This window comes from Miniopterus natalensis, chromosome 4 (genome assembly GCF_054644295.1).
Source record: "Miniopterus natalensis isolate mMinNat1 chromosome 4, mMinNat1.hap1, whole genome shotgun sequence".
Lineage (NCBI taxonomy): Eukaryota > Metazoa > Chordata > Mammalia > Chiroptera > Miniopteridae > Miniopterus > Miniopterus natalensis.
The window spans coordinates 38,338,347-38,366,021 of record NC_142084.1 but is presented as its reverse complement, the minus strand read 5'-3'; the positions used below and the strand labels follow the sequence as shown (position 1 = coordinate 38,366,021).

Below are 27,675 nucleotides of genomic sequence, written 5' to 3'. Positions count from 1 at the left end.
TGTGAGCCGCCGGAGAGGCAGCCGCGCTGGTGACAACTTCTCCGGGGCGCGCGCGGCCGGCCGGGCGGGCGGGCGGGGAGCGCGCGGCGAGCGCGGCGGGGGCAGAGCCCGAGGGAGCGGCGGGAGCCCCGGGAGCCTCGGGAAGCCGCGGCCCGCGCCCCGCGCCGCCGCCGCCGCCGCTCGCAGCGCGGGGTTCGCAGCCCCGGCGCCCGGCTCCGCTCTATAAATAGCAGGTTCCCGCGGTGCTCTGCGCCCACCAGCTCACAGCGACGCCGGAAAGTCAGGCTCAAAGTGTCTGCCGCTGCTGCCGCCGCCCCCCACTCCGCCTCCGGGAGAGGTAATTACCCGCCTGGGACCCAAGGGCTCGCCGGGGCTTTGCAGGCTGCTGGGGGCGCCTGGGGGCGACTCGGGAGGCGTTGGAGCGGGGCTGCGGGCTCGGGGGCACGTCCTGGCGGGGGGAGCCTGAGTGTGTTGCATCAAGTTTCTCAGTCTTGCAGGCGCGGTAGACCCTCCAGCCCTGTCGCCCAAGGGGTAGGGTGTGCTGTGTTTCCTGGGTGACGGGGTAACCCTGCGGCCGCGAGGACCCCCTGGCCGAGCGCCCCGCGGCCGGGCCGGCGCGCCTGGTCACCCTCGCCCACTCACACTCTCCGGGCCTCGCCAACTCTGCTCTGGCGTCACTGACCTTCCCAGGCTGCGCCCACCTGTGCGGCCCCTCTGGGGGCACCCGCGGTGGCCTCCACCCCTGGCTCTCAACCCCACCCCGGCCCCAAGCTGCCCCTGTGCTCCCCCGGCCCTTCCTCCTAGTCTGGTCTGTAAGGCGAGGGTCGCGGGTGCGAGTGAGGGTCACTGGTACTGGGGTTGACTCAGTTGCCCCAAGTCCTGGGTTCTTCTCAAGAGCCCCTCTCCGTGACCCTCCCCCCCCCCCAGCAACTCATTCCTGCAAAGGAGCCGGGCACGGCTGCTCTCGGCCACCAAGCACCCCTCGTCCCGCCTCCAAGGGGGCTCGCCTAAGGGGTTTGGAATCAGGGCCTGGGGGCGAGGCCGCGGGGGGCGGCGGGCTGGGGCTGGGGCTGGGGCGGGGAGATCCCAGTTTGCAGCCTGGAAACTGCGCCGCCAGCTCCGCCGCTTCTCCGGGCGCCTCTGGGAGGCCCAGGCCCGAGGAGGTCCGGCCCGGGGCCCGGGCTTGGTGCCTGCGCGGACTTTCGGGCGGGCAGCGGGGACCCAAGTGAAGGTGCTGGCGCCGCACAGACCCGCTTTGGCCCCTCCTCACGCCTCGGAAATCGCCTCCTTTTGGGTGGTGCTTTCTGCTCCCCTCCCCCTTCCACTCCCACGGAGAAGGACCCGCAGTTTCTGTTTGGGGACAGGAGGTTTTTAGAAGAGTGGGGATGTGCATAGTGATTAGGTTTCTGCTGCTGCTGTTGTTGCGAAAACTTACTGGTAAAACCTGGGAGGGTTTTCTGTTACTCTCGGTTTAATGATGCAGATTCTCTCCTTTGCCTCTGTTTTTTTTTTTTTTTCTTTCCTTCTGGGGAACAGGTTTCCTCCCTCTTTCTGAGATGTTATTTGAGGTCGTTCCATTTTATGACTCCAGGTGTTACATTTTGCACATCTCCTTCTCAGAATGACAGAACTGGCTTAAAAAGGTGTGGCTCTAGAAAATAAGTAAAAGCCTAGAAGATGGATAAATTAACCTTCTTCCCCTGGAGAGGGGCACCGAGGTAGCCCTTTTATAGGCATACAACTACATTTCAAAAACCTTGCTTGTAACAGGAGTTTTCTTAACTGGGCTCTGGACCAGAAATGGTATTAATCTGACTTAATGCTAAAGCAGTATGTAAGGTGCAAGGAATCACCCACAGGGCAGCTGGTTGTTGGTGTGCAAGAAGTTGAGTAAAAAGAGGACTGGGCAAGTGGGCACCGGCTCACTTAGTAGACAAAGAAATGCATTATTTTGTGTTCCTTTGCAATTTACTACAGTAAAGCATTGACATGAAATCAGAAGAAATGATCAATGTCTTTGTAATAAGTACTTAGGCGTTAAAAATTGAACCGCTTGGATTTGTAGGAACAAAAAATGCTGCTGCAACGGAATGCTTTTTCAGCGTATTTCTTTAAAATGTGATTTAGAAGATTGTCCTTGAAAGGTTATGAAATGTGCATGTGAAGACAGTCTGGATGCTCAGTGTTGTTAGGAAACATATGTGCTGACTGAAATGCTGCTCTTACTTTAAAGAACATTCTCTTTGAGTAGGCAAATCTGTATTTGCATTTGTGATAAACTAATGACCAGTTAGGATGTACATATTTATAACTGCATTTTGCTTTTGATACTTTGACAGAGTATAAGAAAACCCAGATAGACCAAGTTTAGTCTAGTTCCCACAGCTGTTTAAAGAAGTGCACAGTCAAAGCTATAGGCAGAAAATACTTTTAAAATGTTGGGTTTGAACTTCACTTTGGGGATGCAAATCGACTGAATGACTTCATTTCTCATAAGATTTTTGTCAAAATACTCATAACAGACTCATCTGCTAAAAATTTGATTATAAAATACTGCTGTTATATTTTAGTTGTGTGAAATGAAAATCATTATGCTTTGGGAAAAGCCAGATATTTGTCCTAAATTTTGCAAATTGAAAGCATTTCCATTTTCTTCTGAAACCTAGGAGTTTCTTCTAGTAAAAGTAATATAAATTCTTACATGGGTAACAGTTAACTTTGTCTACTTTGAGGCAAAACCCGAGAGGGAAATTCTAAAGACAGAGAAGAAAGTTCAAACTGGTCTCATATTTCTTAGCAACCAAGTAGATGTCAGTTTCCAGTTGAGTCCTGACATCTGAGAATGCAAAGTTAAAAAAAATTACAAAATTGTAATTAGTGAGTAAAATGCTTACTGAATATCTATTACATTTTTTTATTTCACAGTGCACAATCCCCAGCTAGTACTAATATTACATATACAAATATAATGATTTTTGTAATCTGTATGGAATAAATTCTTGTCTTTCATAACCATGGGGATATTAATAGAAATGTGTTTTAAATAATCTCAAAGTAAATGTTAATGTTCAGTTGAAAGCTGTATCTGTCTTTTCTGTATTCTGTACCTTGATTTTTTAACAGCCCTGGGCAATCTGCTTCATAGGCCCTTTTGTTACTCGTTGCTTATGTTGGGTTAGAAATCCTTGATTATAGAGCCCTTTAGGGCACACTCATAAATACACATACTTTCATATTCAGGTTTAAGAAAAGAGGTTATTAGGCAAATGATTTCAGTTTAAACATTTATTTATTGTTTAATTTAATTTAATTTAATATTTTTATCCTCACCTAAGGATATGTTTCCATTGATTTTTTTTTTTTTTTTTTTTAAAGAGAGAGGAAGGAAGAGAGAGAGGGTAGGGGAGAGAGAAACATACATGTGAGAGAGAAACATCAATCCATGGCCTCCCATACATACCCCAACCGAGGATCGAACCTGCAACCCAGGTATGTGCCCTGACTGGGAATCACATCCAAAACTTTTTTTTCGTGTACAGGATGATGCTCCAACCAACTGAGCCACCAGGGCTAAACATTTATTTTTAAATAAATCCAATGATGCTATGATTGCATTTTGGTGTGCAAGAAGCACATTGCCTTTGTTTTCCAAAACTTTAAATGCAGTATGTACCTAGAAAACACATTAAGATATGTGAGAAAATTTTAAGGAACCTTAAGAGTCTCAGGCACAATTTTCATTTGAATCAAGACTTGTTTATTCATTTACTTTATACATTTTTACTGCTGTGTAGATTAATGGAAGCATTTAAAAAATGCTTATAAAATTTTATTATTATAGCTACATTGTATATATAGTGTATTTGAAATCGCAGTGGGATTTTTTCGTATTATAAGGCACAGTTGTAATTACTATCTTATTTACTAGAAGTATCTTGTTATAGATGGTATACCATAGGCCAATGAAATATCTAGGAATGCAGCAACTTTAGACTTTTTTACAATTGCTTTGGAATTTGAACATTGAGCTATCATGATAGATGTAATCCCAACAAAGGGTGAAGAGTTGGATTTCAGTATCACATGTGTTTGTAAATCATGTTTTTCAAACTGAGTTTCTTAAATTGCAATATTGTAAGTTCTGTCTTCATCTTTGGGCAGCCATACGAACTTGGTGTCCTAATTGTGTGGTGGAGGCTTCAAAATAGCCCTAAGCAAAACTAAGGGAAATAGGCTTGGCAGTAGTCGTTTGGTTAAGCTGATTAAAGGAAATCTTGAGAAGTTCTCTAGGTCATGTGGCTTTGATCTGAGATTCCTTTGGGAATTATCTAAATTAATGAATTCAAGGGGATGGAGGCAACACTTCCCTTAAAGGAGAAACAAACTCAACCTCCCTCCCTTCCTCTTTCCCTTCCTTCCTTCTCATCTATTTCTCTATCATCAACTATCTGTTTTTACCTGCCCTTCTGGTTATTAAAGTGAAACGGCTACAGGCCTAATGGTGAAATTACTGAACAATGTTCTCTTATTTTTCACATTTACAAGCATGGAAAAGTTTGCGAGATGTTCAGGAAGCTTTAATACCCTCGTTGATTTTGAATTACTGGAGAAACAACAACAATGAAAAGTATCTGAGATCAAAATAAAAATATAATTCTTAGAAATTTATATATATATATATATTTAACATATATCACTTACTTACAAATTTTAAGTACTTTAAAAGGAGAATCTGATCAGACTGACGAATGTCAGAGGGATGGAGGAGGGCCGGTGGGTGGAGGGGGAGAGAGTAACCAAAGAATTTATATGCATATATGCACAACCCAAGGACAGGGACAATGGTGGGGAGAGGGACTGGGGAGGGGGATGGGACAAGGTGGAGTGGGTCATTGGGGAGAAAAAGGGACTTCTGTAATATTTTAAACAAACAAACAAACAAATAATAATAAATAAAAAAAGGAGAATCTGAGATTTGTATGTTTCTCAAAAGGGAGTGTGATTTTTAAAATGTTACACAGCAGTGATTGAAAGGGAATTCTTTATTTTATTTTTAATTTTTAAAATATGTCCTTATTGATTTCAGAGAGAGGAAGGGAGAGGGAGGGGGATATAGAAACATCAAGGATGAGAGAAAGTCATTGATTGGCTGCTTCCTGCAGGATCCCCACTGGGGGTCAAGCCCGAAATCCAGGCATGTGCCCTGACCAAGAGTCCAACTGTGACCTCCTGGTTCATGGGCAGACACTCGACCACTGAGCCACGTCGGCCAGGCAAAAGAGAATCCTTTTAATACTTTTCATTTTGAAAAACTTAATTGACAGACATATGAGCCTTTCACTTCTCACCTTACTTCTTAAAATAGTTATAGTGCATTAAGTAGACCAAGCCGGGAACTACCATTGCAGAATACAAGAAGCAAATAAAATGTATTCCCTAACCATAGCAAAGTCAATCCTTTCCTTAATCCACTCCTTCAAATGGTCCTCACTTCATTTTCATGGGGATTTACTTTTCTAAAAGCCAAAAGATCACAGATGAACTCTAGTGATTAGCACAACCCAAATACAAAAATTATTCACTGCTGTGAAAATAAAGTAAAACTAAAAACTAGTGATGTCATCAATTGAAATTAGAACCTGTAGATGAGGGAGATTATAGCTATGCCCTTAAGAAAGCCTGAGAGTGTCATTAGTAATTATTTAATACCCTGTTTAACATCTTCATATGCCAAACTTGCTAGATAACCACATATTCCACTTAGAGCATTGGCGTACATCACATTCCTAACAAAATATATTGCATACTTGATGCCCAGCATTAAAAAAATCACCCTTAAAATTTTTTAATGTATTTCTAATGGCCTTCTTATATTGAAGCAATTATGAATAAATATGCTTCTGCTCTTTCTGGATAAATCCAGAAGGTGTCCATTGTGCATTTGAACTTAGAGATGGTTTGCACTAGGTGGCAGTGTGCAATGCACAGTAGCCTTGGGTCATTTTAATTGCAATATATTCATTATTAAAGCTTTTCTTTTAAACCGAATTTCTTTATATCATGAGTCAGTTAATGAAATCAAAATCAACAGGCAGCTAAATCCTTAGCAGTATATTTAGAAGAGCTGTTGCTTGAAATACTTTAAAGATTTGATTTTAATATTTAACATATTCTTCTTTTATGTGGGATCTGTTTATGTGAGGAATTATTAGGAATTAATGGAATCAAATGTGCCAAAATTCTGATTATGACTGGGTGAAGAGAAAGGGAAAGGGAAAATTAAGTGAAGATGTTAGAGAAAAAAATATGGCCATTCTAAAATAGACATTGTGTTAACCATTTGCGTTTTAGTCCTAATTCTGTCATTACACAGGCTGAGCAAATTCTTTCTAGGGGTTGAAGGCTATAATTGTTCATTTTTCTCTATCTATTGCCCTGAGGACAAGGCAAAAAAAAAAAAAAAATGTGGATTGTCTCATTGACACTTCCTCAGGTCCCCTAATGTCCTGTGTGATAGTGATGGCCTGGCCCCCGCCATGACCGAATTGGATTAGCCACATCCTGCCATAATTTACTGGTAATTATGACAGCTGAATTTATCCACACCATTTTTTCTTGGTTAATCTGGATATAGGCATCCCTGTCTTTGTCTGAATGATTAAATTATGGGTCATGGTGGAGTTAATCAATGTAGTCCATCATCTGTGCACCAGAATGGGACTTCTGCATTATCTAGCCACCTTATTGGAACCTCCTTCAGGATCAATGTGGTAAGCATGTCAGCCACGGTCACTGAATGTGGCTGCTGTGGGAATGGAGACGAAGTGAAAAGTTAATCAGCTTAAATTGGCATAATTGAGAAATACGCTTCTTTAAAAAAAGGGCTTTTTACTATGCAAAATTTCAAATGTAATCAGAAAATAGAATAGTGCAGTGAACTCTCATGTACCTGTCAGTCAGTTTCAATAGTTGTCCAATCATGGCCATTTTTGTTTCATCCACATGTCTACTCACTTTGCCTTCCCTGGAGTTTTTGGAAGCAAATCCTAGAAATTATACCAAAAGAAAATACACTTATGAAGCTGTTATTTATACAAATAGGAATTATATGAAGGGCAATTCTAAAAACAATGACCACAGTGTAAACATTACATATTTCATTTAAAAAGTCAAAAATCTTGGCATTAGGTAAATTAAGAACTTAAATTTGTTCCTGGAAAATATGGCAGACTTTATATAATTAAGGATTGAATTTCAGTTTACATTCTGTGTCATCTTTTTAAAAAAAAAAAAGTTTTATTGATTTCAGAGAGAGGAAGGGAGAGGGTGAGAGAGAGCAACATCAATGATGACACTGCCTCCTGCACGCCCCCTATTGGGGATTGAGCCCGCAGCCCAGCCATGTGCTCTGACCGTGAATTGAACCATGCTCAACCACTGAGTCATGCCACCTGGGCATATGTCATATTTTTTTAACAGAAGTGTGCAGCAATGTTCCTCAAACATGTTAGATAATTAGTATCTACTTCAAACCACTGACCCCTTTAGGCTTCGTAGATTAAAACAAATATTAACTGTCTGCATACCTGATCAGCACAGTTCTCTTATATAACTTTCTACTTCTACAGAGGCAGACAGTGTAGATATAGCAGACCCTTGGCATACAAGAATTTAACTTGCATGAGTCATGATTTTACCACCTGTCTTAAAGGTACATGACATGTAGTAATTCATGATTTTGCTGAGGTTTGAACTTTCATCGCAGTCCTGGAAACTGGCCTTTCAGTGTGTGAGCCCAGGCAGTGGCCCAGCGGTCACACCTCCAGGTGATTTTATGCTCTAGGTGACATGGCACTTCACTTTCTAGGGCTAATTATTCCTGGTGAGTGCGTCTGAGAACTTGGGCATCAGAGAAATTGTTTGGTCCTTCCCGTTGAAAATGTTACAGATCTCTTAAAATAGATCTTTTAGATTTTGTGTGGAGTTGAAATTTTGAATGAGTAGATTTTTTTCAGATTTCAAAAATTTGACAGTAAGCACTATGTATAAATCTTTGTAGTATTATGTGATAAGAGCAAATATAATTCAGTTGTAGAGAAAATAAGTAATTTGTATCTAAAGGGTTTCTGCCACACTACATTTTTATATGTATAAATTATATAGGGAGCAAAGCCTCCGTATAATTTTCCTAGTATTAGACACATGGTTTTGACTTTTTTTTTGAAATTTACTATAATGTTTTCTTTTCTGGGCTGTGGTTTAAAGACTGCCTCCCAATTTATTCATGTTATTCATATTCTTATTTCCCATTTTATATTTTGGGTGGGAGTGAAAGGCACATACTGAGAACAGTGTAATGAGAAATAAGTGAGCCAGTTGGCTTCCAGTTGATTTCTTTCATTCTTTTTCCCCCTACTCATTTTTTCCTAATTATAAATGTAATAAATCTTCATTGAAAAAAAAAAAGGCAAGTGGAGAAAAGTCTAGCAAGGAAGAAAAAAAATCACCCAAAGACAATATTGTTAGCATTTTATCACGTTTCCTTCTAAGATCTCCTGTGATTCTTTTACAAAGGTTGAGATTATTGTATGTGCAAAAGTGTGTGTGTGTGCGTGTGTGTGTGTGTGTGTGTGCAAATTAGAGTTCTGATTTTGTTCCCACTTAGAATTCTGTTATTCAATTCGGTTTAGACACTGATTGAGTACCTACTGTGTGCTAGGCACTATGCTAAGCTCTGTTCCAGTTTACAGCAAGGAATAAAAAAGAAAACCACGTTTCCTTGCATGTGAACACTTCTCTGACCTCCTTTTTTGTTGCTACCTGGTAGTTAGGCATATGAACCATTTTCCCTTGTTTAGCCATCATCTCAACTTCCTGTTTTAAAGGTTAGGAAACTTATTTTTTGAGAGAGTGAGTGACTTCCCTAAGGTCACACATACTGGTAAGGGGTGGAATTGGGTCTTGGACCAAGATTGATTTTACTTTAAGATCTAGGCTTTAAAGTACTCTGTTCTTCTACTATTGTTTGATTAGGTGAGGCTGAACAGTTTTGAAATGCTTATTTTCGTTTGTGCTTCATTTTTTTTTTTTAAAAAAATATCTTTATTGATTTCAGAGAGAGGAGGGGAGAGGGAAAGAGAGAGAGAGAGAAACATCAATGATGAGAGAGTCATTTATTGGCGGCCTCCTGGACGCCCCCAGCTGGGGATCGAGCCCGCAACCTGGGCGTGTGCCCTGACCAGGAATTGAACCCCGATCGCCTGGATCCTAGGCTGACGCTCAACTGCAGAGCCACACCCGGCTGGGCATGTGCTTCATTTTTTAATATTCATAGATTTAGGCTGATTGTGTATTGGGACCTTGGTCTTTTCCCATCAGTTTTGGTGTCCTTTCTTAGGAACCCAGTCCCCTTTGTCATTTCTGTTGTCTATATTGTCTTTTTAAATTATTTTCCACATCTAAAAGTTGAAAATGTATGTGCAGTTAGGTTGCATGTCATATTTCTCCCATTGCTTTTTTGCTTACATACTTTCTCATGCATAGAAAAGATTAAAGTTTACCTAAATTATTCTTCCCTGAAAACAATTTACATCTAATTCTTTAATGATTTTATTTTCTCTCTTGTCCACCCAACACTGTTTTGGCATATGATGTGAGATAAGAGTTAAATTGATTTCCCTCCTAAAAATGTTAAGCATTTTCCAGCAGCAGTTTTTGAATAATCCATTCAATTTCCACTTATTTGTGATTCTATCACATCATTGAATATATTATCTTATTTTAGAGGTAAACACTTTCTCTTTCCCTGTCTTCCTCCCTCCCATAGGGTGGGTTTCTGGCTCTGGTCCACTTATTTCATTCTAGTATTCTGTCAGTTCTTTTTATTAATATCACACAGGTTTAAATGTTATTTGCTTAATATCTGGTGGGACCCATAGCTCCTTCTTGTTGATTTTCTTTGTGTTTATGTGTAGCTTTTAAGACATTCTCATTGATATTTCTTCCAGACTCATTTTAGAATAATTTGGTAAAACTACCCCCAAAATGTTTTGTACTTTAATTGAAATTTCATTGAGTGTACAAATTGAATTGTGGAGAATTGGCAGCTTTACAAGATTTAGTCTCATTATCAAGGAGCCTGGTGTGTCTCTCAGTAAATTTTTGATTTAGGGGATTTTTCATGCTATTCATAAGAGCCTATGTTAGACATTGATCATAATTGTCTAAATATTTTCCTTTTTTATGATTCACTCTTCAAACCGACCAAGGACACATTAGCTTTGCTCATTTGTAGTCACATGTTTGGCCTAACAGCATCTCATTGTCCAGGAAAGGGAGGGGCACATGATGCTCAAAGGCTTCTCTTTCCCTTTATTGGGCTACAGTCTTTCTCTAAATATATATTTTAAAATAATTTTCTTAAATTAGTTTAAGAAGATATAATATGTATAATAGTTCAATTTCTTCAGTAGTTCACTAATGAGATGTCATAAAATTATCCAAAAATATGTGTTACTTTGTATATCAACAAAATACAGTGCAGCAAACAGCTGTTTGATATTTGATTTTCAGTTGTCAAACCTGATGACATTACCTGTGAGATCATCAATTTTAGCCCATTACAATGGAGTGGCAGGTTTGGGTGACTAGCCTGAAGCTATAGCTTACTTATTTGGGTCTATACTCTGGTTATGGAGATTTTAAAAATGAAAATCAAGAAATATTTTCATACACGTAATTTGTTTATGTCTTTCTTAAATGCTACACAATGATATACCCTGCTCTCTTCTGTTGACCCTGGTACATAAGACAGTTTGCTTATTGGAGTCACACAGAAGAGAAAGCTTTGCTTTTATTAACAGGAGTCCCACAGGTTTTCTTGAAGCTGAGACTTGCTTATTTCAGGCTAATGGCCCTGGCAGTGCTGTCTCAGGAAGCTGCAAATAGACAAGTAGAAGTATTGTGTGGGGGCTCTTCAGGCCTACTCATCTATGCCTCCAATTCCAGTTACGTTATTTTCAAGGGTAGTTCTTTTGCGTAGTACATGTAAGTTTTATATGAGTTACAAGCATTGGAGTGGTAAGAACCATGTTCATCTTGGTCTAAAACAGAAAGAGCTTCCCTGTGGATAAATCAAGTGTCAGATTCTACTAACCTCCACTTTGCATTTCATAGGTTAGATAATTGAGCTCAACCACACATGAAAAGAAGTGAAAAGCTTAGAATTTGCTTCTGTTAAGATTTTCTAATTTTTATGCTTAGGCTTAAATATTTCTTTTTAGTTGAATGCTTGAAGCAACAATGCATTTAGCAGTGATGAAAATTCTCTCAAAGCCTCAAGAGAATTTTTCTTCCACTTGTTTAAATTTCCCTCTCAAAATCTCTTGGCGATATGATGCTGAGAAAGTGTGTGACAGAGAAAAAGAGAGACCAGTGTAGACAGTGTACAGTAAGGAAATTGCAATGGAATTCTAAATCACACAGCATTTAACTTGGGATTCTAACTCATGCAGACTTATATCGCTATGCTGTTTTCTGATTCTAGCACATAAACATTAATTATATAAAAAAATAAAAATCTTATTAAAAAACACAGTGTTAGTTCTAGAAGTCACCTTCAAAGAGCTTTACTTTAACTATTTTCATGCTCCATTTTAGGATGACCAACATCTGGGTTTGCTCAGGATTGAGGAGTTTCAGTGCTAAAACCAGGAGAAACTTGGGCAAATGAGATGGTTAGTCACCTTATCTCCAAAAACAGGTTTGGAAAGTATAGGGAGAGTGGTAGGTAAAAGTTTTCAAATAACCTATTTATTTATTCATAATTTATTCCCTGCCTACTTCTAAAAGTGATTTAAGATGGCTTATAGTAAGACCACATATAAAGGTGTTGAGTCTTTATAGCAGTTTAATAATAATGTAAAAGATATATTCAGGAGCTTGACTTGAAGTAATCTATTTTTATTTCCTCCACCAACAGCCCAAGTGCCCATCAGTAGATGAGTGGATAAAAAAGCTGTGGGACATTTATACCATGGAATACTACACAGCTGTAAAGAGGAAGGATCTCGTACCATTTGGGACAGTATGGAGGGACCTGGAGAATATTATGCTAAGTGAAATAAGCCAGGCAGAGAATGACAAACATCACATAATCTCACTTATATGTGGAATTTAAGGAACTTAATAAATGGATGAACAGAATAGATTCAGTGACATGGAGGCATGGATCAGACTGACAGTCTCAGAGGGAAGGAGGGGGGTGGGTGGATGGGGGGGAGAGATTATCCTAAGAATTTATATGCATATATGCACAACCCAAGGACACAGACAATGGTGTGGTGAGGGACTGAGGAGGGGAGTCAGGCTGGGTGGAAAGAGTCAATGGGGAGAAAAAGGGAAATCTGTAATATTTTGAACAATAAAAAATAAAATAAAAATGCAAAAAAAAAGTAGTATGTCTTAAAAGTTAAATTTGATAATATGAATACTACCCAGTGCAAGATCTGAGGTGCTCTAGGTAGAAAAATATATTGGGACATTTATAATTACTACCCATTTCCCATGATCTTGGATAAAAATGTAGCTGTTCCTTGAGCAATTATTTGATGTTACAAGGTTCCCACTGGACATCCTGGTTGAGCTATTGAGGTTGGGACCAATATAGAAGCGCTCTGGGCCCATCCAGACAGGGATGGCAGCTTTCTTTCACATGCTTGCTTTTGATTCTGGGTTCACACAATCTAGCAGGAGACACAATTGTGTTGCATTCAAAAGACTGTTGCATTTATTTTTTAAAAACTTGGTATAAGCCTTTGTTTTTCCAAGTCTAGACTATTGTGATTTGGGGAATGTCATTATAATCTACCTGAGTCTGTTTTCTCATCTATTAAGTGGAGATAATAAGTACCTGATAGATTTATAGTGAGAATGAAGTGAGATTGTGCATAGAAATGACTTATAAAACTATACTATAACAGTAGAGTGTTAAAAATATTGACAACCACTAATACAATTACTATTCTGTTTCATCCTGTATTCAGAATGCTCATTTAGGACTCATTTACAGTTTTGAATATAACCAAGAAAACTATAAAATTCATCTTAGATGGGGGTGGGTGACCAAATATGTTCAATAGAGAGATATACTTATTTAAGTTTGTTATAATTTTGAATTACAAATGCAATCAGTTCACTCTCCAGATATCAAAAATGAAATTGCTACATTTTTTATAGCACTCACCTAGAGTTTCTAGAATAGATGCCAAAAACATAAGCATGTTTTAAAAATTGAATTTAAATGGCCTTAGAGCAGGAAAACACAATAAAAAATACTGCGTTTACCTGTCCTTAGACAATGTATGTCTATTGAGAAGGTGACAGTCTCTGCTCCTCCTACATGACCTGCTTCACTTACGTGTGTTACTTGCCTGGGCTTGTGGGCATTTGAGCTTTTATTTCCTAAACTAGAAAAACTAAGTGGATTACATATTTTTCAAACTATCCTTTATGTATATTATTACATAAAACCAGGCTCCAGTAGAAGATGAGCGACATATGCTTCCATGTTATGTTTTGTGGCGGTTTTTGTTTGAATATACTCTATGGCTTCTTATGGTCTAAAGCTAGAGTAAAACAGAATGATAGACTGACACTCTTGTGAAATTTAAGAACCTCACACAGATTCTCATCCAAATATATAGTTATTTTCCTATTGCCAAATGGAGGAGGGCCAAGGGGTTATCTGTGGGTAAAGCCAAGGAATGGTAAGTCCACTCTGATGAATTTTAGGCCCGTCTCCTTATCTGTAACCTGGTTCATTACACCCACCTTGCAAAGATGTTCTGAGGATTAAATATAGTAAGAGATGTAAAGCACACGGTGCCAGGCCATAGTTAGTCTTCAATGAATAGTAAGTCTTCGAGCTATTTTATTACTATGATTAATACTTTTTATTATTACGTGAGTGAATGAGGAATTGAGATATTAGTTATCAGACTAAACTTTAGTATCTTCTAAGCTTTTCACAGTAGAAGTTTAAATGAAACCGCATTTTATAAAGTACATGTAAAAATAATATTTTATGGGTATAGATGCATTTTGTAAGTTCACATTTAAAACATATACTCATTGATAAGGTCAGTCAATGAAAACAAGAAGGTTCGTTTGCTGAACACAAATATATGTGGGGCAAGAGTAGGTTTATAGTCGAGAGTACACAAAACAGTTTATTCTTGTAGTATTATTTATTCGTTATTGTATTATTGTTTCCATATGAACAACTGTAAACCTACTTTTTCCCTACCCTGTATGTACCGTCTGGGCTTATAGCTAATAGTTGGACAATTATATCAGCTCCATCATACAATTTATTTTTTATTTGTTTTATTTCGTTTCTTAATTTTGTCATTTGGTGTCTTTGTTTGATATTGGTTTAATTGGTATATTTATTTTGTGTCTTTATTTGGTTTCTGTGATTTTCTCTCTTAGATTGCACATTTCTCAAGGATGGGGATCATCTTCAATTTATCTTTTGGACCCAATGCCCCATAGAATGCATGGAACATGGTAGGCCTGAAAAATGTTTTCCTATTTTACCTGAGAAAAATCACTATGTTTTTTAAGGTCAATTGATATGTACAGGAGTTAGAGCTTGAAAAGGACAGAAAATGATATAATAAAATAACTGATCTAAAATGGTGCTTTCTTGATGAAGGTCTAGAGAAGTTTAATCTGTTAAATTCTTGGTAAACCAGGGGAGAACCTGGTCTTGGAAAGGGCGTGTGTGTGTGTGTGTGTGTGTGTGTGCAGTGCACGCCTATGCCTGCTCCTTCGTGCATGCAGGTTTGTGAGGGTTGCTGAGGGACAGGGTGAGGAAATGGGGAGGGAGGGAGCACTTGCTGAGCACATTGCCTTGAACGTTCACCCTTTGCTGCATCAGAGACTGTTGAGAAACGCGCACTGACATGTTTATCACACTTTGGCAGGTGGACTATGGAAAACAATTACAAACTATCTGTAGAACTGTGGGGTCAACTTCTATCTTCTTAAGGCTGAGTGCTTTGCAGAGTTCTTTATCTCCCCTGTCTTATCCATGAAAACCAGCAATAAAAGGAAAATGGGGGAAAAGTGTATCCTCATGGGAACTCACCTGATCTATTCTGATAAAAATAACAATAGCTAGCCTTTACTGAACACTATGATTGCTTCACCCATATTAACTCTTTACTCCCCACAGTTGTATGAGGTAGGTACTGATGTTACTCCACTTTACAGGTGAGGGAATTGAGGCACAGAGAGGAAGTGTAAGATGCTCTAGTTCCATATTTAAGAAGCGGTAGATCTAGGATTCTGAGCAAATTCCTTCAGCACCCACCCCTCAGGATGCTACTCTTGCAATCGGACTCATTGAATATCAGCAGCAGAAGTAAGCGGAAGCCTGATATTTTTGCCAGTCCCATGCTGGGGGATCTTCACTAGAGCTTCAATTGATGGGGAAGGAAAATGACTGCTTCCTTGTGGGTGGCTTGCAGCCATGGTACCAGGGATAGCCTGTGCTCTCCCTGTTGTACCGGTGAAGGGTGAAGGTGATTGTTTCAATCCAGGAGGAAGCCTGGCTAACAACAATGCAGGTAACTGTAGGAAGGATCCTTCCCTTGCATTTGTTTCTATTTTAAGTTGGGAAAAATGGTTATTTAGCTCTGGTTGGATCAATCTGTTGAAAAAACATATATATTCTGAAAAATATTATATATATGTATAAAATATCTGGATACCCTATGATGATTATGAGCATAAAATTGCTGAGCAATTGGAAAACTTTAATTATGCACTTTGAACATTGTAGCCAATTGTGTGTGTTTTTTTTTTTTTTGTGGCCTAAAAAAAACATCATAAGTGGAAGGAAACATCTGCTGCATTTTTCATGAGAGCTGTGGAATCCAATATGATTTATTTACACGGTTATTGTACATGCATTGGGCACACTTACAAATTTTACCTTTCACTAAATTTTCTACTTAGAACGTTCCACATAAGCAGAAATAAATGTTCACCTCTGTAAAATCCATGGGTTAAAGCCATCTATAGAAGTTGGAAGCTAAATGTAGAAAAACCATTGTAAAGGCTCGATTGTTTTTCCTCCTGCTGTCTTAGAAGATAAATCTTGAGCACAAAATATATTTTGTTTTTAGGAAAGATTTGTTTATACTGTATGGTGCCAGTGATGCTCAAGTTTATTTGTGCCACGGCTACAGATACCGTGGGACTTTACCCACACTGTTAAGAACAATATATTTGAAGAAAATGAGCACATCTTGGGTGACAACTCTTCATTAAGATAAGCATGCATTAAATCTCAGTCTTTGAAGAATCCTTTCTCCTAATGGAAGACAGTGTTGCGAGCTAGCACTGCGTGACCATTGCAGATTTGTTTACTGGTCTCCATGGGGAGGTTCATTTGCAGATCCCCCAGTGTAAGGCTTAATCTTAGAAAGAGGAAAAAATGCTGTTTTTGAAAAACACTAGAGGGATTGGTGTTTTTAGCCTGATCATAATTCATTGAAAGCACGAGGGGATCTGTATGAACCATGTTCTATAAATTAATGGATAGTGAGAAGTCTTCCTTCACCCTTGTGAATTCTTGTAGAAGACATTTGCCGAGAAATTACTGGAGCTGCTCCCCCATGGGGAGATTAATGCTTTAATATGCAAAAGCAGACAACTCACAATTCCTTTGCTCGGTGGCACTCTGAACTGCACAGTCTTACTGCTTTATTTTCCCCTTAGAGTTTGTCTTCCCAAAAACTTTTGTGGAATCAGAAAGAGCCACTAATACAAAGCCATATCCTTGGTCTACACTTGAGAACTCTACTGCACATCACCAACCAAGCAATTTGTGACCAACATCTGGCCGAATAAATGTCTTTGTGAAAGTATTGAGATTTTCCAGCTCATCCATTTGAATTTACTACTTTCTATACCAGCATCAAAATTAGGCACTGGTAAATGGTCTTAGGCAAGGGTGTATCCTTAGGCCTTCTTATCTCTTACTTTCCTGTAAAAGTAGAAGCCAACAAAAGCATTACCTTTAACAACCCACCACCAGTCTACTACACTCATGCATCCTGTTCCCAACCTACCTTCCTTCCTGTGTGGCCTCCTGAAATCTCGGGGGGTCATCATTCCTTATTTCCTGTGTCTCCTACTTCTCTATCTCCTTCCAATGAGCAGTTAACATGCTCAAGATTTTCACATGTTAAAAGGAAGAAAACACCCTCTCTCCTGCATATTCCACTCCAGCTACTTTCATTTCACTTCTATGGGAGAGCCAAGCACCTTGGAAGAGATGTTCATTTCCTATACTTTCCATTTCATCACTGTCTAGACTGTACCCCACAGTTTCAATGAAACTGCCTTCATTCACCAAGGCCACTAAGATCCTTTGTGGTACCTTGCACAGGTGGCTCTCCATCTTTTTCTTACTTGACCACTTGGCAATATCAGCTCAAGTTAACTGTTCCGTTAAAAAATTCCTTTTTTTTCTTGATACTGAATTCTCGTTTTCTTAAACTTAATTTTTGAATATAAACTATCTTAGATAAATGTGTGTGTGTGTGTGTGTGTGTGTATATATATATACACACATATATAGTCTCTATATTATAAAATCATGGAACATGCTTGTGCCCCTGTCTCCCTACTCTATCATTCTCTTTGATTGAAATTGCACTAAATCCTTAGATCAATTTGGGTAGATTTGACCTCTTAAAATGTTGATTATAATCTTTTTATCCATGAACAACGTATCTCTCTCTTATTTAGTATCTTTCAATACAGTTTAAACATTTGCTCTATAAACATTCTCTACATCCTGTGTTAATTTTATTTGGCACCTCAATTTTATTGTAGTTATTTAAAATGGTATCTCTTTTAACAATACATTTTCTTACTATTTGTTAATGGTGTATAGAAATATTGATTTTAGTGTATTAATCTTATAATCAGCCACTTTTGTATACTCTCTTATTCTAATATTTTTTTCTATAGCTTTGCTGTTTTGTAAGAACATTTATTATAACTGAGAGTTTATTGCTAGTAAATGCTCTTGGTTTCTGCTTATTTCAAGCTGCTTTTGTTTTGGACTTGTTATGCAATTCCAAGTTGACAGTTTTTCGCTCAGCCCTTTGAAGATACTGTTGCACGGTTTCTGGCTTCCTCTGTTACTATTGAGAATTTTGCTGTCAGTTTAATAGCCATTTCTTTGCAGCGATCTGTCTTTTTGTTCCTGTTAGGTCGGATAAAGGGAAAGCACAGGAAAACGACAAAAGCTCAGGAATAACAGCAACAGAGCTGTCAGGGAGGAACAGGTTACTGGAAACTGGAGGATGGGAGGGTTGCGTAGAGCAGTGACCTTCTGTGACCTGACAAGAGATGTCACTCTAGAGGAGCAGCCAAGGTTATAACAGCTAGACTGACTTCCCCTCCTCTCTCTTATCCTGCCTGTGCCATCCCATCAGAAGCCAGGGGTCATAATATGACTGATTTGATGATAAATGCAGGTCAGATAAAAGTAAGGGGTGGAGAACGTAGTGGAGAAGGGCAGAAAGACTGGATCTGGAGGGGTCAACATGAGATATTTAGCCCATTCTATTTCGTTTTCTTTTCTCTTCAACTTTGTTTTGGTCGTTTTGAATCATTCTTGGTCTTTTCTCAAATTTAAATCCCATCTTTTATTTCTTTAGGCATCTCATGCATTGTTATTTATGTCGTATCTGTGGGGTCCGATATCTTAAGCCTTGAGGTTCCACAGTTTTTGGTGTTTCTGCTGACCCTTGCCATGATGGCTTGTTTTCTTGGATTTATGCTCATGTATCATGAGCACAATTTTGGCTAAAAATTGATCTGCGCAGTTCTTAAGGAATCTGCGTTGATGATCCTTTCCTCCAAAGAGGAGTTGCATTGCTTTCTGCAAGATACCATGCACCTCCACAGCCTCTGTGTGAGTAGTGTCATTTAAACCTGAGACTCTTTTGAAAGGATAACTATGTATAGAGTTTATCAGAAAAGGCTTTTATTTTTATTTTTTTCTGGCTCAGAACTATGATGGAGGCAGACAGATTTCCTCATCTGTTCCCATCGTTGATGTGTGGAAGTTTTCCAGCTTTACCTTTTACAAACAGTACAGGACGTCCCTCGGGCAGTTCTGTGTGGGGCTTAGGGTCACCCCATCGTCCCCTCAGGACACGGGTCCAAGGCTTTATTTGAACACCACTTCTCTTATACAGAACCTTGGATTCCCTAGGGCCTAGTTTCCTGGTATTAACATTTGTCCTACGATATCTTTGTTTTTTTAATGCTCACCCATGGATATGTTTATATAGAGGAAGGGAGAGAGAGAAAAAAATCGGCCTGCAAGAGAAACATCAGTCTGTTGCCTCCTGCACACTCCCCAGCTGGGGACTGCGCTCACAACCTAGGAATATGCCCTGACTGGGAATCGAACCCACAACCTTGTTTTGATGACGCTCCAACCAGCTGAGCCACCCCCAGTCAGGGCTGTCCTATGCTATCTTGATTTATTGTTCATTTTAATCTTTCATTGAGGGATTTTATTTACTTTCTTGTGGACTCAGCATTGTATGTGTTATTGCAATTGATTTGAAATCTAGGACTTTGGTGTGCAAGCAGATCCACCAGTTCTCCTGGTTTTCACTTCGTGTCTTGCCTTGTCACCCTTCTCAATGTCATTTCCTTGCCTATTCTTTACGTTTGAGGTCCTGCAGAGTTCTGTCCAATTCCCCCTTCCTGCATCATCTTATATATATTAATCAATTATTACTTTAATTCACCACCTGTTGTAATCTCCATATGGGCAGGGATTGTATTGATATTTTCACCAATATTTCCCTAGTGTTTAGCATAATATCTAGCACATGGTAAGTCTCCAGTTCATATTTGTTGATTGAATGAGTGAATGGAAGAACCGTTAATGTGTCTCAACGGAGAACGGTTAGTTTGTTGTACCCCAGGGGGTGAAGCTGGAACAGTAATGGTACATACTGGATAAATACTTTCGGTTTATTTCAGTTTCTTGAAGTTTGTACTCTTTTCATCAGGAAATACATTTATGCCTTTGGATTTGTCTCTACTTCATGCTGCAGGCAATGCTAAGTATTTTTTACCCCTCCTTTAAAAATGTATGTGTCTGTAATGTACTTGAACATGTAGAATTCTAAACAGCCTCAGTCAGTAATGGGATTTTTCTGTCTGCTGAGGGGGGATGTTATTGCATCTCTCCCGGTGAATAGTAACAAATTATTATTGGCGTTTTTTCCAGTTAGTATGAGGACCTTCTTGTTTGCGTGTGACTTTATTAAATTTGATGGTTGGACTTGAAGCTTAGCTTCCAGTAGAGCAGATAAAATGAAATTAACTTCTGCTAATATTCAGGGCATGTATCACCTGAATGTATGAGAAAGCACTTTAAGTGCATGGGGGTAGAGGGCTGGGGTGAAATCTGTCTTCATTAACATTGCACAGCTCTTATGCTAACAGCATGGGACTGGCTCATGTCTAGAAGATTCTTTTCTCAAAGAACAGAATAGAGAACAAACTACTGCTGTGTAGAGGCAAACCAGAGACTGACCCTCAAAATAGAGAACTTCTGCCTTTTCTAAACAAGAGGTGACTGACTTTGAAGCAGGTGACTCTAAGAAGCAGTAAGGCAAGACCTGATTTGTGTTCCTGAGTGAGCCTTGAAAACAATGGTGGGGAAGATGACTTTGGGAGTAAGATACTACAGAAAGTCACGAATAGGCCTATGGACAGAGATGCTGCTGCAGATTTCAGCAGCTACAAAGGAAAAGCTATTTCAACAACACTGACAAGCTTCCAGGGCTTTTAAAGATGAAAATGGTCATTGTGCTTTATCTTGGCTATTTTAGGGAGCTTGCTGGGTTATTCATTTTCCCTGTATGCCAGGAGCTGGAGAGCTGAGTTTGTGAAGACCATAGCGGTGAGCGATCTTGTGAAAGAAATAGGAACTGGAGCTTAGCTGTCCACGAGTGTCCACAGAGAAACAATTGTTGAAAAGAACAGTATTATAGATGAGGGCACTTGCCACCAAAATATCAGAGAGGCAGCGCCTGTGCAGGGGGAGATTGTGATGAGAGTGGAGGAAGTTTCTGTTTGTTTTGTCTGTGTTTAAGAAAACAATTTAGCACTAAGAGAATGAACAAGGGGATAGGGCTGTGCCTACTGGGACTGGAGGTTTGGGGACAGCTGGCAAAATCTCCAGGAGCAAAGCTAAAGCACAACAGCTTGTCAGTAAAATGCTGGAACTAATGCTATTTGTTCTTTTGTGGCACTGTTGTGAAATATGAGAATATTCAGAATGAAGACCTTGCTTTATGAAATTTAAGGGTATATAAGCCTCATTCCCCCGTGCAACCAAATACATTTACGAGCTTAATTAAACCAATGGAAGCTTAGGGAAAGGATTTTTCATCCTTAATTTGGGCTTTTGGACCTGAAAAAACAAAGATGTGGTCATTGTTTCTCATGTAGATGTATATTTCACAGGTGAGTTTGTTAACTTTCTCTCCAACTACTTGCACTGAAATTACATTTGGGCCTGTCAACAAAAAATGGGCAAAATAGTCCAATTAAAAAGAAGTTCAGTGCCTAGAAGAGGGTACATAAACAACAACAATGAAACATCTGAAAAGGGGCTTTTATTTTCCACATCTGCAAAAATAAGATATTGAACGCACAGGGTCACTGAGATTCCTTCTAGCTCGAGCATCGCATGACTCTGAGACCCTACAGTTTGCATTTCCCCCTGTGTTTTCTTTGCTGTGCCTTACGTTACAGCCTGCAGCCCAACAAGACTACTTGATTTTTCCCACGTGCATGCTCCCTGCTTGTTCATCTTGTCTCCTGTCACAGTATGCTTCTTTTTCAATTTTGTCTCTCAAAATTCTACCCAGGCTCTAAGGTGCAATCCAGGTCCTATGCCACTCTTCTATAAGCGGTTCCCAAGGTCCCTAGCAGAACATGATCCCCTGGTCTGTGCACCAGAGCGCTGTGCTTCTATTATAGCGCTTTCCACATGCTTCTTTGTATTATGATTGTTTACATGCCCATTCTTAATATCTCTATGGGATTGTCAGCCTCTCGAGGTCAGGGTTTCCACTGTTACATTCTCAATAATATATAAAGTGGTGCTTTGCACATAACAGGCACTTTCTATTTATACATTGAATTGAAAGTTAGGTAAAGAAAACAACTGCCTGGTAGATGAAAGCCAGTCAGATAAAGTGACAGTAAAATCTTAAATTTATGTAATATATTTAGTGAAAATAATCGAATTACATAATCTAGAGTCTAAGCGAATGGGAATTCTTTTGGACATCTCTATTTGCAGTTGGTGAGAGGTTAGATCATCCTCACATTAAAGTCATTCTAGTAACCACATCCCCTCTTGGAAAAGAGGCTTTGAGAAGTCAAAAGAAAGAAAATAACCTATTATATTCACAAAATGCAAATGACTTGCCCTTTAAAATATGTCAAAAAGAACCTGGTTACTAGAAAAGTCTGATGTATGCTTTATTTATCTCATCAAAGAGATTAGCGTACAAATCCAAGGTTGTGGTTATTACTCAAAATTGTCAACATTTTTATCCTTCCAGTAGGTTTTCTAGCGTTATGGTCTCTGATGCTAAAACGGAAATGACTTTTTCAAAAGTCCTCAACACTGTGCCAAGAGATGTATCTCCAAACCCAAAGGTTTCCACTTTGAACATTTTATAATTTATATCATTAAAATTAAGGTGTACATTTTTTTTAGTTCTGATCATTTTTTAAAAGAAAGGATCCTCTTTACTTAAAAATTTATTTGTATAAAGTGGAGTAATATTGAGGTGATCAAACTATCTTTTTGAGAGGGAGGTAGTAAAGCCCTGAATCTGAATGAAGGGCTGGGCTGGGGAAAATGAATGAGCGTGAGATTGCTGTGACAGCTCATGCCAAAGAAATTCACTCTTCTGATACTTCGGAGAGAAAGCTTCTGGATTGTGCCTTTGGAGGGGGTGATTCATACCAGAAAAGCCTTAGCTTTTAGAGTTGGAGTGATGGTTATTTTTACATTTCAAGGTAATCACTTATTTCATTGAGTGGGTTCAAGACAACACTTAGCAACTAGCTATTCTTAGCCTTTTTTAGAGTTTTAAAGCCCAGAGGGTTTAGAGGAAGGAAAGGGTGGTTTAGGAAAAGAGCCTGGAGGACTTTGCTTTCTTGATGGAGATTCCAGGGTAGGGGAACAGCTTTTACACAACACTCCATGAATCCAACTGGAACAACCAACAGCCAGCCCATTGAGTCCTTCGCGAATTAGTGTTGGAAGTGAAGGTCATTTGAATGAGAAAATATTTAGTGATTTCTATAATCTGTAAACAACACTAAAGCACTTTAATGCAAAATATATCTTTATCTTTTAAGATGATTGAGATTGATAGAAATTCAGTCTATATTTTTAAAAAGCCTACCTATTAAAATTGTGTCATTCTATTTACTTCAATGGATTGTTTTGGGAGTGGGTAGATGCTGTCACAGTCTTGTAGAATTTTTCATCTTAATTTTTTATTTGTTAGAAGAAATGCTACACTTTCAGAAGAGTTGTAAATACTGAGAGAGAAACAGAGGGACAATAATATCCCTCTCATTCATTACTTGGGAAAAACATTTTGAGCAGCTGTGAGATATCAAGGCTTTTGAATGAGAGAGTGCCTGAACCTTTGTAGTGAGAATGTGGTTGCCATTAGTTCTGTCCACCCGATACTCCTGGTTCTCTGCCTTCTGAGCTAGCGCAGGACTGCACTTCCTGCTCCTTGCACATGGGTGGCCAAGTGACTAATTCTGACCAGTGACGTGTGAATAAAAATGGCATTTGTGTTGCTTCTCTACCTGAGCATTTAATTGCCAGTGTGGCACCTTCTAGAGCTCTCTTTTTCGCTTTGTTCTGCTCATCAGTATCTTTCCATAAGGTGGCTGCTCTGTCAACCCAAATCCAGTATTAGGAGATGTGGAGCAGCTCTCCAAACCATGATGAACACGTAAGTGAATGGGAAAGAAACCTTTGTAAGATGACAGGAGGATTTGTTTGTTAGTATACTATAACTTTGCAAAATTCTACTGATATGGAAGGAATTCCAAACCGCAGGATCAGGTTAGGAGACTGTAAAAAAAAAGAGAGATGATTGTTTCCATGTCTTGGCTACTGTGAATAATGCTGCAGTGAAAATAGGGGTACACATATCTTTACAAATAACTGTTTTCACATTTTTTGGGCAGCTACCCAAAAGAGGGATTGCTGGGTCATATGATGGAAAGAGCTCTGACTTTGGGTGGTGAACAGACAATGCAATATAGAGATGGTGTATTATAGAATTACACACTTGAAACTTAATGCAACGTTATTAACCACTGTCACCCCAATACATTTAATAAAATTTAATAAAAAAGATGGGATGTCCAACTCCACTGGTATTATTGAGGGGACCGGAGTCAGGTTTATCATGTCCTGGAGGGCACTGTAACCTAACGGCTATGCCGTGTCCTCTGAGGCATAGAGTCTAAGCCACATTTCTTCGCCTATGAAATGGGAGTGATTCTTTAGCACTTACCTCCTGGAGCTGTTGTGATCACGTGAGATGATGTACATAAAGTGCCTCACGTGCTGCCACTTAAGGAACATGCAGTGACCGTGAGTTCTTATTGTTTTCCATTATTCCATTTGTCAGGAATGTTGAATTCTGCTGGTTATACTTCTCAGCCCATGGAGGAATCACTTTTACGACATCTCTGATAAGTTGTCACCCTGCTTTGACTTGAAGTGTCCAGTGACAGGGACCCGCTACCCTCTGGGGTGGGCAGGAATCCTTCCACATGTGGAAATAAAGTGTATCATCCTGCAGCTTCCACCTATTGGTTCTCATCCTGGCCTTTATGGACACTCAGAGCAAAATCGAATCTTCCTTTCAGAAAACAGTGCCAGTTCCTTTAGCCAGCATTTAGGTGGTAAAACTTCCAGATGTCTTCACTTCTTCATGTGTCAGGGACCCATGGACCCATTCTTACTGTGTGTCTAGACCTAAACACAGGACTGCAGGACCAGGAGTACCGTGTTACATAACAGTTGAGCTGGCATTTAGTGAGCACTCCCTAACTGCCAGGCTCTGTCCTTTCCCAAATCCTACGTGGTAATTTTATCATCTCCGTTTCATATTTAAGAAACTAAGAGACATAGAAGCATGGAACAGACTGAGGGATCTCAGAGGGAAGGCGGGGGTGGGGGAGTGGGTGGGGAGAGAGAAATCAAAGAACCTATGTGCTCATATGCATAACCCATGGACACAGACATTGGTATTGGGAAGGCCTGGGAGTGGGGTGGATGCGGGGTGGAGGGGACCAATGGGGGAAAAAGGGGACATCTGTAATACTTTCAACAATAAAGATACATTTTTAAAAAATCACAAAAAGTTTAAAAAAAAGAAACTGAGAAAAGTAAAAAATATCATTCTGTTAATAAAATTGTTGAATACATAGGAAAATATCTGTATATATAATTATAACTGGAGATTCACAGAATAAACTGTAAAATAAAAAATATGTTAAATAAGGTGATAGAGTTGATAGCAATTTGAAAAGAAAAATATAATAATAACAATATATTAATGTTAATCAGATAAACTGGAAGTATAATGCAGGAAATGTGTGTTTTTTATCAGGCTTATTAGTAACTTCTTGGAGCATACAAAGCAACAAAGAAGGAACATTACCCGGCAAAAAAATGTATAGCCACATTGTGGTGCCATTTTAATTAACTCAGTGTGTATTTTTAATATAATGTGTGAAAACAGAAAATTGACTGAAATATAAATCTAACTGTACCATAAGAAAGTAGTTTATAAATAAAATAAATAAATGCACTCAAGAGAATTTAGGTTCGAGAGAATGTAATAAATGCTATATCTTCATTGAAGTTTTTTATAATGTTATTACTAAAAAGTGAGAACTAAAAATAAAAAAGCAATTGGCCAAGTTCTCAAGAGGCATTATAATTCCTAAGAGAAATAACTGACTGGACAGGAACAAGCATGCATATTGTGAAGATAATTCACACAGTTTGCTAATAAAATACAGGAGATAGATTAAATTCTTAACTGACTATAACCAATAGAAAGTTATAATAGAAACCATGAGATAGAGTCCTCTTAAAATCCAGCAAATACACAAAACCAACTTCATAAAACAAAAAATTGAAATTAAAATAAAGGGACTCTGACTTGACTAAATAAATGCTTTCTTTAAGCTTCAGAGTCAACTCTTCTACATTAACAAATTAAAATCATATGCAAACAAATTAAACCAGCCAACTATACGTGCAGAAAAGGGGCAAAGGAAAAAGGTGTTATAATACATAGCAACATTTATTTGCATTGAGCATTTTCCTCCCAATACTGTCACAGCAGGGATGGGCAATGAACTTGTCAACTGAAATAGGAAATGTTCTTCTGCATTCAATATCTTTGTAGTTCTAGAAACTTAGACTCTGTGAAATTCAAGTGGCCTTAAAATGAGGTAGGATTTATTCTAATTTAATCTCACCAAAGCCATCCAAGTTTTGGAATTTAAATCAACAGCCTAACCTGGATGTACCTTGTTTTAAGTTGGGTTTTTAGAAGCAGAGCCTGAGACAGGCATTCGGGTGCCCTTGGGTATGGAGGGGATGCTCTTCAGGGAGAGGCCCTAGGGAAGAGGTGAGGCAGGCTAGGGAAGGGAGAAGAACTGAGCAAGGGTGTGGTTTCAGGTAAATTCTACTCTTGGCTAGGTGTACATTCGTTGTGGAGGTGAAAGGAAAGACTATAGAGTCACAAACCACAGCATAAACCACACCACACGTTCTCACCCAAGGGTGTCAGTCAGTCACTGGCTGTGGGCTGAGCGTGTGTATGAGTGTGTATGAGTGTGTACGTGTGGAGGTGTGTATGAGTGTGTTCTCACCTGCCTGCATGGCGTGTGTGTGTGGAGGGTAGGGGGCAGGTGGGGAGGTGGCTCCTGCCTGCACTGGCCCAGTCAGTGTGAATCTGGACAGGGTATCAGCACGACCTTTGCCAATAGCCCTTTTAATTTTACTTTTACTGACCTTAAGGCCCTCGGGGAATACCTTTTCTGTATATCTTGCTGGAAGGAGGAGGGCTGCAGATGGAATATGTGGCCTCAAAATTATTCGGGTGTTTCAGGCAGATTAGAAGCTAGCTGTGGATTTAGAGAAGGCGGGTAAATGTCTTCATGTAGAATTCCAGCATCATAGCTCTCTGACACTCACTTGGGATTTTCCGGTCGCCATTCTAAGGCATCTCACTGTGTACTTAGTTTCTTTCCCTGCTGCTCGGACAGTGACTCAGATGCTCACCAGACCCTGTGTTCTGCAGTCAGCAGGGTTCAAGCCTTTACAAGCTGGTTTGAAAGAAATGAATCAAACATCTCGGCACATTTCCCCAAGCCATGTGATAAGCCTATGAGAGCCCTGGATGCAGGCCTTTTAATGTTTGAAAATGAAGTTGTCTATTGCTAAATCTGCTTACTTTTTAAGAAATATGTTTTTATTGATTT

General features: G+C 39.4%; 1 protein-coding gene across 4 annotated transcripts in view; it reads left to right on the top strand.

Annotated features, from left to right (window-relative positions):
• The first annotated feature begins 260 nt into the window (after window positions 1-260).
• Window positions 261-27,675, top strand: part of INPP4B (inositol polyphosphate-4-phosphatase type II B) — a 531,720-nt gene continuing 504,305 nt past the window's right edge. For 2 of the 4 annotated variants that reach the window (XM_087816497.1, XM_087816494.1), the window contains exons 1-2: window positions 261-337; window positions 14,491-14,568. The gene's annotated coding sequence lies outside the window, so the exon portion shown is untranslated. Of the gene's footprint in view, window positions 338-14,300; window positions 14,569-27,675 lie in introns of those variants that run through there. The other 2 variants (XM_016206930.2, XM_087816496.1) reach the window with 2 other exon arrangements.